The sequence below is a fragment of the Canis aureus genome, chromosome 20 (genome assembly GCF_053574225.1).
Source record: "Canis aureus isolate CA01 chromosome 20, VMU_Caureus_v.1.0, whole genome shotgun sequence".
Taxonomy (NCBI): Eukaryota; Metazoa; Chordata; class Mammalia; order Carnivora; family Canidae; genus Canis; species Canis aureus.
In genome coordinates, this window is record NC_135630.1 from 50,063,192 (window position 1) to 50,082,444 (window position 19,253).

A 19,253-nucleotide genomic window follows, 5' to 3' on the forward strand; every position below is an offset into this window, starting at 1 on the left:
AACAACCCAGGGATACTGTGTCCTGCCCTGATATTGTGTCCAGATCATAGGATATAACTAATGGGGCACCTGGGTGGCTCAATTGGTTAAGCATCTGTTGGCTCAGGTCATGATTCCAGGGACCTGAGATCCAGCCCCACATGGAGCTCCACGTCTGGCACCTTGCTCAGTAAGTAGCCTGCTTCTCCCTTTCCCTCTGCCTGATGTTCCCCCTGTTTGTGCTCTCTTTCTGTCAAATAAATAAATATGTCAAAAAAGGATATACCTAATAAACAAGAGAACCCCATTCCATGTACATGGAGGGAAAAACAGAAAAGTGGAGCTGTTTAATACTGATGCATATATAGATCTGATCTCTATCTGTTCTCTACACCACCGTTTAGGTCAGGTAGCTACAAGAAGCTCAAGTCTCACAAACTAGAATCTAAGCCAATAATGTGCCCATAGCATTTTTCTGGCCCTATCTGAACCCAGGAAAACCTTCTATTGAGCCTTTAAAATGGAATGTCTGTCATCAATAAATTCTTTGTATTTTGAACCTCCTAACATTCCTTTCAGCATTTTTATTCTGCCTGCAACCTGGTTTTCACTCAGGGACACAGTTTCCCCTGAGCTTCTTCAGTTGATAGCTGTTTTCTATCCATATCCTTCTTCCCCCTTTACTATTTGAGTCTGGAGGTTTTGAAGCTCACTGCAATTTCTGGATAATTTTCCCATCTCCATCCCTTAAAAGTGTCCACCCTTTGATCCTCTGACGGCACCATTATCCTCATCACAACTCTGACTTGGTTCAGGAATATCCTTGAAATTTCTTATTCCTTCCTTACTCCTTCTCCAAAATAATTCCTGATTAATTCTTCATGATTTTAGCACATATGAAGATGATTTTTCCAATACTGTAGACAAGTCTGTTGGATTCTTGACCTTTTCTCCTCAAATGATCATGTTCTTCCCCATACCTCAACCAGCCACTCTCATGATTATAGTCCAAACTTGCCATTCCCAAAATATGTAATCTCTATACTTTCGATTTCCAGTATCCCATTCTATGAACACAATCTCTCACCCTTCCAGCTCATTAACCTTAGTAATTTACCCCACAAGCCTTCAACCCTTTAGATCGTTAATCCATTTTCAACTGTCTGCCCTTACCTCTCCTATGCCCTTTCTTCCTTTTATAACCAGTTTAAATCCTATGCCCAATCATTTATTTACTCCACTGAATACACCTTCAACTTCTGTATCCATTTGTGCTTCAACAGTGCTGCAACTCTGTACCTGTACCCACCCACACAGGCAAATATGGCTGGAAGAAAAAGGAACACCCCCAAAATCATGCTAAATAGTATAGGCTAGCAAAATATGCCACTCTAAATTATGCCACTCTGGCATAAGGATTATTTTGAGCTGAAGGCTATTAAGAAGAAACAGATACAAGGAAAGTTCCCTGCCTTGCCCCTGTTTGCTTAGAACAAGGAGATAAATTTGCAAAGATGTCTGCCTTCCCCTCTCTACTAGGAAGGACAAAATTTAATCACAGGAAACTTTAGGCCTTTATCAGCCTGGGAGAGACAGCACCAGAGGACTGCACATAACAAACTTTACTAACTAGCTCTTATCTTGCATTAGTTACCATATATTTACCTTCCCCCAGTACACTACCTCTGAGATTCAAGGTCTTTTTCCTTTTTGTCTTATGGCTTCTCTAAAATTGCATTGTTCTGTTGCTAAAATGCTATATAAGCCCAAATTTTAACCAACTCTCAGTTACCCATCCCTGAGTTCCTCTCATATGTATATATGTTAATAAGCTTCTGTTTTCTCTTATTAATCAGTCTTTTGATACAGAGCCCCAGGCAAACATCTAGAAAGGTAGAAGGAAAATATTTTTTCTTCCTAATAGTCTAATTTTACAATTATGATCATAATCTCAGGAATCACAGTAATTATATTTCTTTGGTTTACTGTCACCTACTCTTATGCATCAGTGCCATTCAAAACATGGTCCTTAGCTTCTGGACAGTCTATGACATATTTACTACCAGCCTACAATATATGTAACAGAGTTAAAAGAAAACATTTGGGATATTTTATAGCAATTTTGTCATCAGCTAGACCCCAAGACCTGCCTTTACTGTCCACCTGCTTGTACTCATCTTTGTCCCACATCTTTCCTTAAGCTGTTCTTTCCAGTTTATCTCTCAACTCAGACAGATGAAAAGCAAAACCACCTCTAGCCCCTTGAGTGATGGCAACTGCTTTGACAGCCCTTCAGCCAGCCCAAGCCACTCAAACAAGTTTGAGCTTAATCTTTGACGGGTGCCTGCATAAAAAGGACCATGGAGTGACCTCTAGAATGACCGATGAGTTCCTTTACCTCATTATAGACATGTTTCCTTAAGGCACATGCATGACCTTATCTCTACCTCTACATACAAAGACAAGGCTTCCCTATCTAAATATTCTTCCAAACCTTAAATAAAAGGATTCCTTTTCTCTGGGAGTCATGGCTTCAGAAGCTATTCCCTGTGATCTTATTTGCTGCAAATAAAATTTTCTTTGTGTGACAACTCAACCTAGAGCAGTTTCTGAATCACCAAGGAGTGAACCCACATTGGTTTGGTTACAATTTGACATAGTAATTTTATGTATTATGAATATTTTTAAATTGGATTTGTATTTTATGCTTATTTACACTTTGATTTTTTGAATAATTCTATTGTAATTTTCAAAAGTATTCCACCATGTTTTAGAAATAAAAACAAACAAAAAGAATCTAGTCCTTCACCACAGATAATTTGAGATATACTACCTTAGATTTCTAGTTGATACCCTTGTCTGAAACCTCTGTTGCTTTATTTCCTATACTTGCTCCTAGCTTCCTATTTTATAAAGCAATAGAAGCAATTAGAAGTAAATTTCCACCACCACCAGATCTACTCATCCATCTACCTGTGTCTGTATTCACATACTTTCCTCTTGTGTTATCATGCTTGAACTATGTACAACTCTTCCATTGTGCACAAGGACCCCTATCTTCCCATCTGCTTTCAGACATTGCTCCAGCAGGACTTCTAATTCTTGCCTGTATTATTAAATCATCGCCCTTCACAGGATTTTTCCTATCGATGTGTAGATGGACTGCTATTTATTCACCTTAAAAAATAAGTTTTCTATTCCATTTTTTTTCCCCAGCTCCCACTTTATTTCTCCCCTTTCTGCTCCTTCCCTATTATGGCAACAGTTCACAAATAATTATTTAAATTTATTGTCAACAGTTTCCCTCCTCTCATTCATTTCTTTCTTGATGTCATTCCCTTCAGGCTCTACATAATCTGGCCCCTAAACATTTATGTTTCTGATCTCATTCTTTTCTCTCTCTCTTTAATCAGCTTTAGCCATACTGTTCTCCCATGCTGTTTCTCAAACATGCCAAGTTTCTTCTGGTTTTAGAACCAGAGATTTACTTCTCTGTTTTGAATGTTCTTGATAGCTGCATTGCTAGCTTCTTCTTTTCCTTCAGTTCTTAACTCAGAGATCACTTTGTCATTGAGGGCCTCACTTAAGCCTACTTTAAACACACCTTTAAGCACCCCATCCCCCATACAAAATTATTTTTCCTGTAACAATCATCACTTTCTTTCATATTACATAATTACTGTTTTTGTTGCTGCTGATGCTGTTATTGTTCTGTGGGTGTTACTATTATTATCATCATAACCATGATTATCATTATCTGCATCCTCTCCTTTCAGAATATAAAGTCCATAAGGCAAGAAATTGTTACTTGCTGTATTCATTGCCCATACAGAGCAGTTATTTGAGGGGAAAAACTATGAAGCAAAACAGGACTACAAGCAATCTATCTAAACATAATAAAGATGCTTTAACAAAGCATTATAGCCAACATTATCTATTGATGAACAAAACCAACTTCTATTAAAATCAGGAATTAAACAAGGATGCCTGTTATCACCACAAAAATACCAATGTTATTTAAAATAACAAAATGTTATCTCAGATGCCTGAGAATGTGCTAAATTTACAAGGTCTATACTTTACCTACAAATTAAAATAATCAGAAATGGAAATGAAAAGTAGAATATCTCAAACACAATGGCACCTCAACTGTAAGAAAGAATAGGTGAAAAACAAAGCAAGCCACAAATACATACACATACACAAATCCCACAGTTTCATTCAATAGCTTGAAATAATTCCTGAATCAATGGGGAAACAATCATGGGAAGAAAAAAATGTTTTATTGTCATAAAGTGAAATGTCTCACAAATTAACAAACATATTTAATGCAATTCCAAAAAAGATCAGCAAATGGATTTGATTGAAGACTATTTTTTTTTTAAAGTTCAGAATGACAAATAGATAACTAGGAAATTATAAAGATCTTTTGAAATGTTTGCTGTGGAAGAACCTATAAAGCTAGATATTAAAACTTACAATGAGGCCTATACTCATACCTTTACAATGGAAGTATCACATTAAAGATAAAAGATATCTACCACCATTATTGTTATTTAATATTTTTTCTGGGATAAAAGCTAATGCAACTTAAAAAGAGAACAAAAAATAGGCATAACACCAGATATAAATCTATAAGGTATAATTATTTTCAGTTTTATTTTATTTCTAGACAACCCAAGAGAATCAACTAAAAACTTCTATAAATAAGAAGATAATTCAATAAAGTAAGCAGGCCCAAAGTTAATCTACTAAAACTAGTATCCTTCCAACATACAAATAATAAACAGAAAATTTACTATACAATAACAGGAAAAAAAAAGTTTTTTAAAAGGGGAAAAACTGATCCTGAAGTTTGCATCATTGCTTTCTTTCTCCTCTGGCCATTGAAGTTGCCCAAAGGGAAGAAGGCTAAGGGGAATAAGGTGGCCCTGGCCCCTGGTGTTGACAAAGAGTAGGAGGCCAAGAAGGTGGTCAATCCCTTGTTTGAGAAAAGGCCCAAGAATTTTGGCACTGGAGATGACATTCAGTCCAAAAGCAACCTCACATGCTTTGTCAAATGGCCCACTACATCAGGCTGCCTCAGCAAAAGACTATTCTCTAGAAACATCTACAAGTGCCTCCCATGATTAACCAGTTCACTCAGGTTCTGGACTGCCAAAGAGCTACTCTACTGTTCAAGCTAGCCCACAAATACAGACCGGACACAAAGCAAGAGAAGAAACAGAGATTGTTGGCCAAGGCTGAGAAAAAAGCTGATGGCAAAGGGCATGTCCTCACTTAGAGGGCACCTGTCTTTTGAACTGGGGTTAATATTGTTACCTCCTTAGTGGAAGACAGGAAGGTTCATCTGGTAGTGATTGCACATGATAATATGGATCCTATCGAGCTGGTTGTCTTCTTGCCTGCCCTGTATCTTAAAATGGGGGTTTCCTATTGCATTATCAATGAGAAAGCCAGTCTGGGGCACCTGGTCCACAGGAAGATTTGTACTACTGTCACCTTTACACTTTAACCTGGAAGACAAAAGAGGTCCGGCTAGCTGGTAGAAGCTATCAAGACCAACTGCAATGACAAATATGATGAGATTCATCGTCACCAGGGAGGTAACATCCCAGGTCCAGAGTCAGTGGCTCACATTGCCCAGCTGGAAAGGGAAAATTTAAACAACTGGTCACCAAACAGGCTAAGTGTGTGCTATTGAATTTTCTGTACATAAATGTATTAAAAAGTCCTCTTTAAAAAAAAAATAAAGTTCATCTGGTTAAATAAATAAACTATAACAACAAAGAGATTCTATAAACATTTTGGGAAAAGATGACAGAATTATTATGCACTAGACCTAATAGTTTTTAATATTTATTTTAAAGCTATGGTGATTAAAGGAAATAGATACAGAATTTAATCATACAAAATGAGCCATTAATGTACTAGAAAAAGATGGGATAATTTAAAAAATAATAACATTGTCATCAAAAGGTTTTACTTTTATTTTGAAACCAACTAAAATGGCCATAATTTTTTTGATAGATTCAAGACACTTAAAAAAGAAATTTACAAGGAAAAAAAAAAAAAAAAGAATCACAATTAACACAGCCAAATGCCTTATGGAGATACATTTACAACTCATATAACAAATACTCATTTCTTTAACACAAAAATAGAACAAATTAACAAAGAGCAACAGTATAAAAATGGGCAAGTGCCAGTGACTTAAACTTCTGAAAGGCTGCTTATCTTCTTTTATCATGAGAGAAATGCAAATTAAAATTATACTTAAATACTACTTACACTTAGCAGAATAGTAAAGATTAAACAATTGTTAACACAGAGATCCCACAGGAGTATAGGTAAACAAGCCCTCCAATGCAGTTTTTTGAAGTGTTAATTCTTCCAACCTCTACAGAGAACTATTTGGAAGTGTATATTACATTGAAAAAGTGAAGAAATTAAATCACACTATTCCCACTTCTAAGCAATTATCCATTTACAGTTGCATCACAAATAATAAAATGTCTAGGAACAAAATTAACCAAGGAGGTAAAAGGCTTGTCTTCTGCAAACTATAAAACATTGATGAAAAAATTAAAGATGACACAAACAAATGGAAAGATGTACCATGCCCATGGACTAGAAGAATTAATAGTGTTAAAATGTTCATGCTACCCAAAGAAATCTACAGATTCAATGCAATTCCTAATAGTATTTCTCACAGATCTACAACAAATAATCCTCAAATTTGTATGAAATCACAAAAGCCCTCAAAGAGCCAAAGCAATCTTGAGAAAGAACAAAATTGGAAGTATCATAATCACAGATTTCAAAAATACACTACAAAGCAATAGTAATCAAAACAGTATGGCACTGGCACAAAAACATAGACACATTGGTCAATAGAACAGGATGCAGAGCCCAGAAATAAACCCATGCTTATATGGTCAATTAATCTTCAATAAAGGAGGCAAGAATATCCAATAAGGAAAATATAGTTTGTTTGTTTTTTTCAATAAGTATTGTTGAGAAAACTGGGCAGCTACAGGCAAAAGAATTAAACTGTACCACTTTTTATATACACAAATACTCAAAATAGACTAAAAGATCTAAATGTGAAAATTGAAACCACAAAACTAAAAACAAAACAAAACAGGCAGTAACCTCCTGGACATTAGCCTTAGCAATATATTTACAGATTTGTCTCTTTAGGCAAGAGGAACAAAACCTATAATAAACTTTGGGACAATATCAAAATAAAAAGCTTTGGCGCAGCAAAGGAAACCATCAACAAAACAAAAAGACAACCTATTGAATGGGAGAATATATGTGCAAATGATATATCCAATAAAAATTTAATATCCAAAATATATAAAGTATTTATATAAGCCAACTCCTACCACCACCAAAAAAAAATAACAATAAACTGATTTAAAAATAGGCAGGGGTTCTTGGGTGGCTCAGTTGGTTTTGAGTCTGACTCTTGATTTTGGTTTGGGTCAGCATCATGGAATTGAGTCCTGCATTGGGCATCATGCTCAGCAGGGAGTCTGCTTGGGATTCTCTCCCTCTTCCTTTGCCCCTCCCCTTGCTCTCTCTCTCTCTTTCTCTCTCTCTCTCAAATGAATAAATAAATTAAAAAAAAAATGGTCAGAAGACCTGAGTAAACATTTTCCCAAGACAACATACAGATGGACAACATAACAAAAATGCCCCGTATCACTAATCATCAGGGAAATGCAAATCAAAATTATAATGAGATATCACCTCACACCTGTCAGAAAGGCTAAAATCAAAAGGAGGTGAAATAAGTGTGAGGATGTGGTGAAAAGGAAACCCTGTGCACTGTTGGTAGGAATGTACATTGGTGTACCACTATGGAAAATCGTATGGAGATTCCCCTCAAAATTAAAAAGAGAACTATCCTATAATTTAGCAATCACAGTACTGGGTATTTACCCAAAGAAAATGATATATGCACACCTATGTTTGTTGCAGCATTATTTACAAAAACCAAAATATGGAACTGACCTAAGTATCCATCAACAGGTGAAAAAAAATAAAGATGTGTATATGTGTGTGTGCATTATATATATACATATATATACACACATATATATACACAATGAAATATTAGACATAAAAATCAATGAAATCTTGCCATTTGTGACAATGTGAACAGACCTAGAGGATATTATGCTAAATGTAATATGTCAGACAGAGAAAGACAAGTATCATATAATTTGACTTATTTGTGGAATTAAAAAAAAAACAACGAAATGAACATGCAAATTAAATAAAAACCAAATAGACTCTCATATACAGAGAAAAAAATAGTGGTTTCCAGAGTGGAGCTGGATTGAGAAAAGGGTATTAAGTATTTCTAGTTATAAGATAAATGAGTCACAGAGATGAAAAGTACAGCATGTGGAATATAGTCAATAATATGGTAATAGTGTTGTATGGTGGCAAATGATGACAACACTTACTGTGATAAGCACTGAGTGACGTATACAACTGTCCAATCACTATGTGGTACACTTGAAATTAATGTAACATTGTATGTCAACTGTACTTCAATGATTAAAAAACAAAACAGGACTAAAGACCTCCAATGAATCAATCAATAACGATTCCATGTTGGTTAACAAAAATCACTCCACATATTCTGTGAGACAAAAAATGTAACTTGATGTAATTTTACACCAATAACATTTTTCAACAGCATGCATTTCTGATTTAAGTTACTTGTTTTTGCTATTACTGCTTTATGTTACATCAACTTTGAACCTGACTGAGAATGTCTACCCAGAGTAAAGTGATGCTTGCAGGTCCCTGGTGCCACAGGAAAAATGCTAAAAGCTGTTTAGATAGATAATTTATATTTCAAATAGTTCCTTCTGAAATCTCTTTCATCTTATTCCCAAATTAAACATATTTAATCATAGCAGCAGTTTTTATGGCTACCTGCAATATTTCTTTCCTCACAATACTGCATGTCTTTTGGTACATTGGTTTCATCTGTTTTAATTTTCCCTCCTGTACATAAACTCCATTAAGTAAATATGCTAGTAAGTAGAGTCAAACAAAATTCAAAAGATGATGAGATCTGGCGATTATTAGATGAGTAACATGAGGCAATATTTTTAGCTATTCACTTCCTCTATTTCTTTTAATGTAAAATGAGGATAGTATCTACCTCATAATATTATTTTGAAGATTAAAAGGAGCAATCTTAAAGCAGATAGAACTCTGGTTCATAATAAATGCTCAATTTTACTTTTTTTTCTCTGTAAATGCTCACTCCAAAGCCATTCATAACTTATTTACTGCGTTAGCATCACGACAGGTGTATTATATGTTCTTTTCATCTGTGCATTGCACTTGTGATTAATGAATGGATACATGGATAATTTTACCAACCGCCAGTGGTTTCAACTACTGATGGTCTGTTCTTAAGACCGCAAATTCAGATACCTTCTCTAAAACCCAGTCCTATATTCCTAACTGCCTACTAGGTAATTACACCTAGTATCTCTGATATCTCAAGCTTAATGATTTATAATGGAATGCATAATGTCCTCCCAAACATACATAAAACCACACACACACACACACACACACACCACAGAGAGAAACAATCAAATCTCTTACTCTGTTACTTCCAATTTCGTGATTATACCACAATCCACTGAATCACTCAGACAAGAAACAAGGAAGTCACCCTCTTATCCCTTTCCCTGTCCACCAAACACAAACAGGTTATCTTCTCCTGCTGTTCCTACTGACTTAATACCCTCCCCCATCTACCTCAGTTGGAATGCAGCCACATATTACAGCCAGGTCTCTCTACTTCAGGCTTTTACTATTATAAACCATTCTTTATGTCCTATAAAAATCATCTTTTAAAATGAAATCTCATTCTCTAACTTTCATTCAGAGTCTTTGAGGGATACCTGGGTGGCTCATTTGGTTAAACATCCAACTCTTGGTTTTAGCTCAGGTAGTGATCTCAGGGTCATGGGATCCAGACCCAGGTCTGGCACCTTGCTTGGCACAGAGTCTGCTTGAGATTGTTTTTCCCTCCCTCTCCCTTTTGCTCCTCCCCCCACCCCTGGTTTGTGCTCTCTCTCTCTCTCAAATAAATAAATAGATAGATAGATAGATAGATAGATAGATAGATATATTAATCCTAATTAATCCAGAATAGTTCTTTCAAGCTCACATTAAGTATGTGCTTCTCTTCGGAGCTTTATCTGTCCTATAGAGGATTCACTAGGCCTCGCTTTAATTCAAACTTGAAGAGGAAAATATATATATATTTCTAAATAAAGTACATAGTACATTGAAAACAGAATGAATGAAAGTACAGATTACTGTTTACCTTTAGTAAAATAAAAGTCATCATATTGAAAATCTACAATAAAAAATAGGCAAGAGTAGGAGAAAAATTATTATAAATCTATCATGGTCCAGGGTCTCTGGTACATGCATTAGTATTCATATTCTATATTATTGCATTTCATTTACCATTAGGTCTTTGCTCTATGGGTTATTAACATTCATGTAAACTATAGTTAAAGAAACCACACTTCGTAAATCCAAGGTATATATGGTGCCCCTGCAGCATCTCAAGAGTAGGATTAGAAATTTTAATATTAAAACATAAATGTTGTCACTAGCTATAATCAATATATTTTGATACTGCAAATTAAAGGAACTGAAGATTGGATTTCAAATACCCCTTAATGTAAAAAGGTGAGAGAGAGAGAGAAAGAGAAAGACAGAGAGAGATTCTCTCTGAGGGGAGAAATTAGTAGAAAAAATATAACATACAAAGAATTACATAGTTTTAGTAGAAACCTCTTATTCCTCTTATTCATATGATTTTACTAAGTCCTTTACAAAATTAATTAAAATGTATACCGACTAGCACACAGTATAGAAACATTTGCTACATAGAAACACTGTAGAATTAAATTGCAATTTATTTATATAGTGCAGTTGTCTTTAGAATTTGTTTCTAAAATACAATGAATGAGCATCAAGAGTGCTCTAGGAATGATTTTGTATATAAGCCTCTGAAAGTGGGAGTTTTAGCTAGGACTCAAAGTATTGAAACGACAAACAAGGATATACTACTATAGGGAGAAATTAAAACAACGTTTATAATAACCATCTAAATACACACAGAGACACAGACAAGAGGTAGAATTAACAATAAACTGAATGTCCATTTGCTGTCAAATTCCCTCCCTTAAAGCTATCTGGTCTAATGGATCTCCCTTATAAAACTGGCATGGTGAGAGTAGATTAGTTTAGTTAAATTAGAAACGTATGCAGTTATTTTTGAGGAACATGATTTGATCACCAAGACTGAATAATACTCTAGACATTACTAGACTCCTTGGAATTCTCCCAGGTCAGATACAAGTATTGAGTGTCTGCATGTTGTTCAGCTGCAATATTTTAAAACATTTTCCCAGAATACTTCAGGGCTGTATTTCCCCCACTGTCAACTGATGTGTGTTCAGGGAATGCAAACTAATTACCCTAAGCAAAACATAATTAGGAGGGAACTTTACTTCAAAAACATCACATAATACTTCCCACATACAAATAAAAATGATTTCTGGATTAGGTTTTACATGATTCATTACTACTGTGTACAACTTGTGCAGATAATGGGGAGTGGACTATATTAATTATTACTAATACAGTTAAGATCAAATGGAACTATAAAGCCTCCCAAAAAATTCACTTAGGTACTATTTTAAAATATAAAAGAACATACACTATATATTTAATTTTCTACAAAGCTCTGTATGGTTAGATACTTTGTAATTTTATTATTATTTTTTTTAATTTTTAAAAAGATTTTATTTATTTACTCATGAAAGAGAGAAAGAGGCAGAGACATAGGCAGAGGGAGGAGTGGGCTCCCTGCAAGGGGCCTGATGCAGACTGGATCCCAGGACTCTGGGATCAGGACCTGAGCCAAAGGAAGACACTCAACCACTGAGATGCCCAGGTGTCCCAGTACTTTGCAAATTTATGAGGTATCTGTGTGCAGGGGATATTGCTGAGTTTAAAAGAGGTTTAACTAGAAAGTAGAATAAAGCAGGTTTTAGGTAAGAATTTATATCCTTAAGGAACTTGACAAGTCTTGATTGTACTGATTTTGAATCCTCACTGTTCCCTTTCATTAACACTAATGTTTCAAAGCTTGCATATAAAGCTCAGATTCCCAAATTGCATAGTAATAATGAATTTTAACAAAGTAGAAATTAATCTATACAAAAGAAATACTTTTCCTAGCCTCAATTCTCTTATCTTTATTTTTTTTTAAGATTTTATTTATTTATTTGAGAGAGAGATGGTGAGAGAGCACAAACTAGAGCATGAGCAGGGGAGAGAGGGAGAAGCAGGCTCCCAGTGAGCAGCGAGCCTGATGTGAGGCTCTATCCCAGGACCCTGGGATCACTACCTGAGATGAAGGCAGATGCTTAATCGACTGCATCCCCCAAGATGCTCCAGTTCCCTCATCTTTAAAAGAGAGCTTCAGATGTGACTGGGTGGCTCAGTTGGTTAAGTGTTTGCCTTGTTTTAGGCCATAATCTCAGGGTTCTGAGATTGAGCCCTTGTCAGTCTCCCTGCTCAGAGGGGAGTCTGCTTCTCCCTCTCCCTTCACCCCTCCCCTCCCACTTGTGTGCTCTCTCTCTCAAATAAATAAATAAAATCTATTTTTTAAAAAAGCTTTAAAAGACAGCTTCATTTATTTAAAGGCAAGGACTTTCGATTTTATTTCCCTTTCCATTTTAATATCTAATGGCTTTCATTTATTCAAAGCAATTTAGTAAGTTTTTACCGTGTGTCACATAATACATATAGCGGGAGACTGGATATAAAATGATAAGCAAAAACATACTTGATCTGATGGCAAATTAGTTAAGAAAAATGTACTTGTTTGCAGATATCCACCAAAGAATCATCTACATAATTTCTTAATGCTCTGAAACAGCTAATTAGGTAAAGGGAAGATATATAGGTTAAACCATAAACTTGCTTTGGTATTGCAGAGTAGCAGAACTTCTATCAAAGACAAATTAAAGAAGATATGTGTGGCACGATTATGGAAAAGTTCATATAAACTTCTGAATTAAAATAAAATGCAAACTGCACTTATATCTGCAATTCAATTCGAGGGATACTTTTTTCCTTCCAGCTGAAAGCAAAGAATATTGAATTATGAGATACTACAAAATGTCTAAATAATGATGCTAACAAAATTAGCACTTTTTCATTGTTTTTAAAAAATAATCTACTATGAATATTAAATTAGGCCAGTTTTAAAACCATGTGAAATGAGACTTATTGGATAACCCTGTCAATTTCTCTGTCATAGAACATCCTCTCTACTGTTACAATTTTAAATACTTTGTCAAATTCAGTTTTAAAGACTCAAGCAAAAGGTCTAAGGCACATCAGCCTAATAGACTTAGCATTAGGAAATTAGGTTATATGTTAGTTATAGAGGGGAGAAAAGTGCCCACATCTCTGTAGGTTCTCAGAACTGCTGCATATGTGTCATCGTTCCTGGAATACTGGCCAGAGAACATGGCACTTCCTGGACTTAGAAGAACCTACCAGCTTACCAGAATTTCTGATCCCTCGATAAGATTCAAAGTTGTGCATCTTGCAGGCAAGATGTAAGGGCTTCCAGGAACTGCCTGCCTTAGTATTGAAAGATTTATTGAGGTTAAAAAAAAAGAAAAACGAAAAAGGAAAAGCTAAACATCTTGGTCCTTCAAGTTTTAAAAATATATGGCACACATAAAAATATTTGATTCAGCAACAACTAATAGGGAATGAGGTTGGGATTTGAACCCAAGTTTCAAGTTCTGAACCTAGGCTTTTAAGTACTGTGCCTGGAAAATATCCAAAGGGATATTTTACTAGATAGATATTGTTATAATATGGCTTCATGTCTAACAGTTTTGTATTAAATGGATTTTTATAAATTTATGAGATGTAGTACCTAGAAATAACTCTCAAAGAAACACCAGTGTGTACACACACACACGCACGCACATATACACACACAGATATAATGCTTATATACAAGTACTGTTTGCATATTAATATATACAAACAAAGAATGGAGCACTCTGGAGAGTGCTACCAATAAGTCCTGATAAATTGTGGCTCAACATAGATAGCATTAACATTCTGGAATATCATTTTGAACCTGATAACTGAAAACAAATGCCCAGGTCATTGAAACTAATCCTTCTTTTGGGATAGGTGATTTTAATGGTGTTCTCAAGTTTATTTGGTATTTTAAAATCTTCTGATTGGGGTACCTTGGAGTCTCAGTCATTAAGCAGCTGCCTTCAGTTCAGGTCATGATCCCGAGGTCCTGGGATCAAGCTCAACATCAGGCACCCTGCTCAGCGGGGAGTCTGCTTCTCCCTCTCCCCCTGCCCCTCTGCACCTCTCATGTGTTCTGTCTCTTTCTGCTCTCTCTTTCAAATAAATAAAATCTTTAAGACAGTAAAATAAAATAAAATAAAATCTTCCGATAAAAAAATACTACGGTTATCAAGATTGTTCTCATGTTCTTTACTGATTAGTAGTAGTTTGTGTAGAGAAAATAAAGTTTTCTCGTGTCTCATAAAGTGTTTAGGCTTGCAGCTGGTCAGGAGGGCAGAAGATGAAAAGTCCACCATTAAAACTAAGTAGAATCCCTAGCTTCCAGATATTTAAAAAAAATAATAATGTCATTTGTGTTCCACACAATTGAAAAGATGGCTTTGATATTCACAGGGGAATATTTGTTGCTACTATAAGAAACAATGAATACAAGGAAATGAGAAATTTACATTTAACTCTAGTGCAAAAGAGTGGCTTGCCAGAAATCATCCAATTCTGAAACAAGGGCTTTTTAGAATTGAGGGGAATTTTTATTTGGTATATTCATCAAAACTCTGGTTTCAAGTGCAGAATCCCAATTTAAAACGGTGAAATGGGATGATGTGAAATAAAATAATGGAATATGTTTTGTCTCACTAACTGAAATTCCAGAGTCAGATCTAGGTTCTTGTAAAACTAAATATTTAGAAGTTTGTACTGTATCATGGGGAAGAACCAAGGATCCACTCTCTGTCTCTGCTTTACTTTTCTGTTTTCCTCTGTATTGACTTCATTTCCAGATTTTACATCTTGGCTCCTGGCAGCTCCAGGCTTTTACCCTAACTTCCACATCCAAAGAAAAGAGAACTATCTTCCCCTAATGGTTCCAGCATCACATAGTTTAAAGGTATTATCACATTAGTCAGATTTGTCTAGCAGGCCTCACTCTGAACTATTATGAGATTAGCTTCATAAATATTTAAAGTGCCTTAACTTTTTTAAAAAGTTTATTTATTTTCATAATCTCTATGTCCAACATGGGTTCAAACTCACCACCTCGAGACCAATGGTTGCTTGCCTTTCCAAACGAGCCAGCCAGGCACCCCACAAAGTGCCGTAACTTCTTCATCTATAAAAAGACCTGTTTCTACCACCAAGGATTTGGGGAATGATTATTTAATCTAGTCAAACGTCCTGAAAGAATTCTTGGCACATAAAACCATGAGCTAACACTATTTTTTCCAAATACATTGGAAAAATGTATAATCATTGACCTAAATTGAATCATACCTTTGCCTAAACCATTGTAGCTAGGGTATTGGAATATTCTGATTCAATTAGGTTGAAATTACCCAAGTAAATTCTGGAGAAAATGAGATTAAGGCCATCTCCACCCAGATCTATATTCTGTGGAGGTATATTTTCACCAAAAAGAAAATTTGATAGCTATTTTCAGAAGAAAAGACAATAGACATTCAGTGAGCAATACAGATATATTTTGCCTATGTGAAATGATAAGGTTAAAAAGCACATATAAAATTTTATAAATGCCATTAAAAGTTTATCCAAATTTTAATTACTGGGCTGCATTCATTCTAAGAAAAAAGATGATAAAAAGTTGTGTTTTTGTTTTTAGTTAGAAGAATGCATTCCTTTTTCCCCCCAGTGGCTGTGGATTTTTCAAATTTTCCTTTTATTTATCAACTAGAGTTAACTAGTAATATAATTCATTTTCTTGGTTAACATTAAATGTTAATTCAAGGGAATTAATTTCACTGCTAAAATCTGGTGATTTTACATTTGTATCTTTGAATGTTTAGCAGTAATTATAGCCAGTGTACTTTATCTTTTTTTTTCAGTGCACTTTATCTTAATACACATGTGATTTTATCTATCTTTGTATCTATTTTCTTTGTGTGTTTTTTTAAATCCACATGAGTGAAATCATCTTTGTTTTTCTCTTATTTAGCTTAACATTATACTCTCCAGCTCTATCCATGTCATTTAAGTGGCAACATTTCAATCTTTTTTTTTTATTGTGTGTGTGTAAATGTGTGTAAATGTGTGTGTGTGTGTGTGTGTATCACCTCTTCATCCATTCATTGGTCGAGGGACACTTGAGCTGTTTCCATAGTTTGGCTATTGTAGATAATACTGCTACAAATATTGGGATACTTGTATCCCTTTGAATTAGTATTTTTGTAGTATTTGAGTAAATATCTAGTGGTGTAATTGCTGGGTCATTGTGTAGTTCTATTTTTAACTTTTTGAGGAACTTCTATACCTTTTTTCCACAACGGCTGCACCAATTTGCATTCCCACTGACAATGCAAGAGAGCCTCCCCCCACCCCCCACCTTTCTCCACATCCTCACTAGCACCTGTTTCTTCTTGTTTCTGTTTTCTTAACATTTATGGACCCTGGAAAAGTTTGCCCATTCTATGCTAACTACGATAATAAAAATATGTCCAGGTACAAGGTTGAATTATATTGAAAATCTTACCAGGCATTTGAAGGGTCATGTTTTGACTAAACAATTACAATTATTGACAATACGATATTAACAGGATTCTCAGGGGAAAATTAAAAAAGAAAAATAAAAAAAATAAAATGCAAAATAGAAAAGTATATTCAAGGTGTTTCAAAGAGCATTATGAAATAGTATATGGATATATTTCTCAACTGATAGTCTACTGATGTAATAGTACAAATTAAAACATAGTGTAAAACAGGTCTCCATTTCTGTCCATAAAATCCACTCTCCTGGACTTCTTAAGTTTGGGGAATGTGTTTTAGGTGTATGATGGCTACATAAATTTAATTAGACAAGATCGGGCGCGTTCAGGGTGGTATGGCCATAGACGATAAATTTAATTAAGCCCATAAAGTACATTTGAATCTCTCATATAACATCAACTCCTATTTATTCCCCTTCTCTTTTTTCTATTTCCTAAATACTACTATTTCCTAAAACTTACATTTCAAAATCCTACCATCTCAAGAGGTATTACCCTCTTTCATTGCATTTTATTATATTTACCTATTGATCAAAAATGGAAAAGTTCACCTCACAAATCCACAAACAAAGGCTGTTTGTATACAGCCCTGGGATCTCCGGATGAGTTTCAGCATTTGATATTAGATCTTTTGATTTCTCTTAATCTATTTTGTGATTATTCCTGGTTCACGATCTATTGGATTATTTCTGTTTTAGTGGTCATCTTATCTTTTCCACTACTGTGCTTACATTTATTCTGTATTGTAGGCCTTCAGGGTTATAGGAAATCACCAGTGATTCAAACTTGAGATACAAAGACTACAGTATTATGGTTAGGTAGGCTAGTCTCTACCACATGTCTGAGAAAGTGGCCCAAGTCATACTCTAGACAACTGACATTTTGTTTAACCACCAGTTATTATATTTTTTCTTTATTTGTCTTATAGAGGTTTTTATGCTTTTGACCCTTGGGTAAATTGTCTGAGACTACTAGTTTTTCTTTGTGTCTGTAAGTTAGAAACATCCCTAGCCCATTTTATTTTTTCCAGTTTTCTGGAGATATAATTGACATATGACAATGTGTTAGTAAAAGGTATACAATACATATTGCAACATGGTTACAACAATAAGTTCAGTTAACATCTATCACCTTACATAGTTAATCATTTTTCTTTTTTTTTTTTTTCATTCTTCTTTCTTGTGATGAAAACTTCCAAGAGTTACTCACATACCAACTTTCAAACTTACAGTCCAACATTGTTAACTATGGTCACCATGCTGTATATCACATCCTCCAAACTTATTTATCATATAATTAGGAGTTTGTACCTTTTGACCACATTTACCCATTTCCTCTACTCCACATCCTCTCTTTTTCAATAATCACTAATCTGTTCTTTGTTTCTAGGAGTTCAGATTTTTAGAGTCTACATATAAATGAAATCATACAGTATTTGTCTTGCTCTCTAAGACTAATTTTATTTAACATAACACCCTCAAGATCTACCTCTGTTGTTGCAAATGCTAGGATTTCCTTCTTTTTATGGCTGAATAATATCTGTGTGTGTCGGTGTGCGATATTTATTTTTTATCCATTCATTTGTTGATGGACACTTAGGTTTTTTCTATGTCTTGACTACTGCAAATAATACTATAATGAACGTGGGTGTGCCAATATTTCTTTGAGATAGTAATGTCATTCCTTTCTGATATGTCCCCAGATATATTTCTGAATCATATACTAGTTCTGTTTTTTTTATTTTTTTGAGGAACTTTCATACTGTTTTAAATAGTGACTACAACCTCTGACATTCCTGTACACAGAGCATAAGGATTCCCTTTTCTCCACATCATTGCCAACACCTGTTATCACTGATATTTTAAATTAGTCATTTTAACTGATATTAGGTTATATCTCATTGTGGTTTTGATTTGCACTTCCCTGATGATTAGTAATGTTGAGCACTTATTCATGTACTTGTTGACCATCTGTGTGTCTTCCGTGGAAAAAATTTCTATTCAAATCCTTTGCCCATTTTATAAAAATTAGATTGTGTTTTTAGTTATTGGATTGGATGAGTATTAACCTCTTATCAGATATATGATTTGCAAATATTTTCTTCTCTTCTATAGATTGCTTTTTTTGTTTTGTTGATGATGTTCTTTGCTGTGCAGACGCCTCTTTAGTTTGATATAGTAGTACCACTTATTTATTTTTGCTTATTTATTTGTTGCCTTTGCTTTGGTATCAAATAAAAAAAAAATCATTGCCAAGACCTATGTCTAGGAGCTTACCTCATGAGTATTCTTCCAGGATTTCTATGGTTTCAGGTCTTACATTCAAGTCCATTTTGAGTTGATTTTTGTGTATGGT

The 19,253-nt window shown here is 34.8% G+C and overlaps 1 protein-coding gene and 1 pseudogene across 10 annotated transcripts in view; one reads left to right on the top strand and one right to left on the bottom strand.

Annotated features, from left to right (window-relative positions):
- Window positions 1–5,721, top strand: part of LOC144291351 (large ribosomal subunit protein eL8-like) — a 40,561-nt pseudogene extending 34,840 nt beyond the window's left edge.
- The window catches only part of LRP1B (LDL receptor related protein 1B), a 1,828,472-nt gene that overhangs the window by 834,786 nt on the left and 974,433 nt on the right, over window positions 1–19,253 (bottom strand). The window lies entirely within an intron of this gene.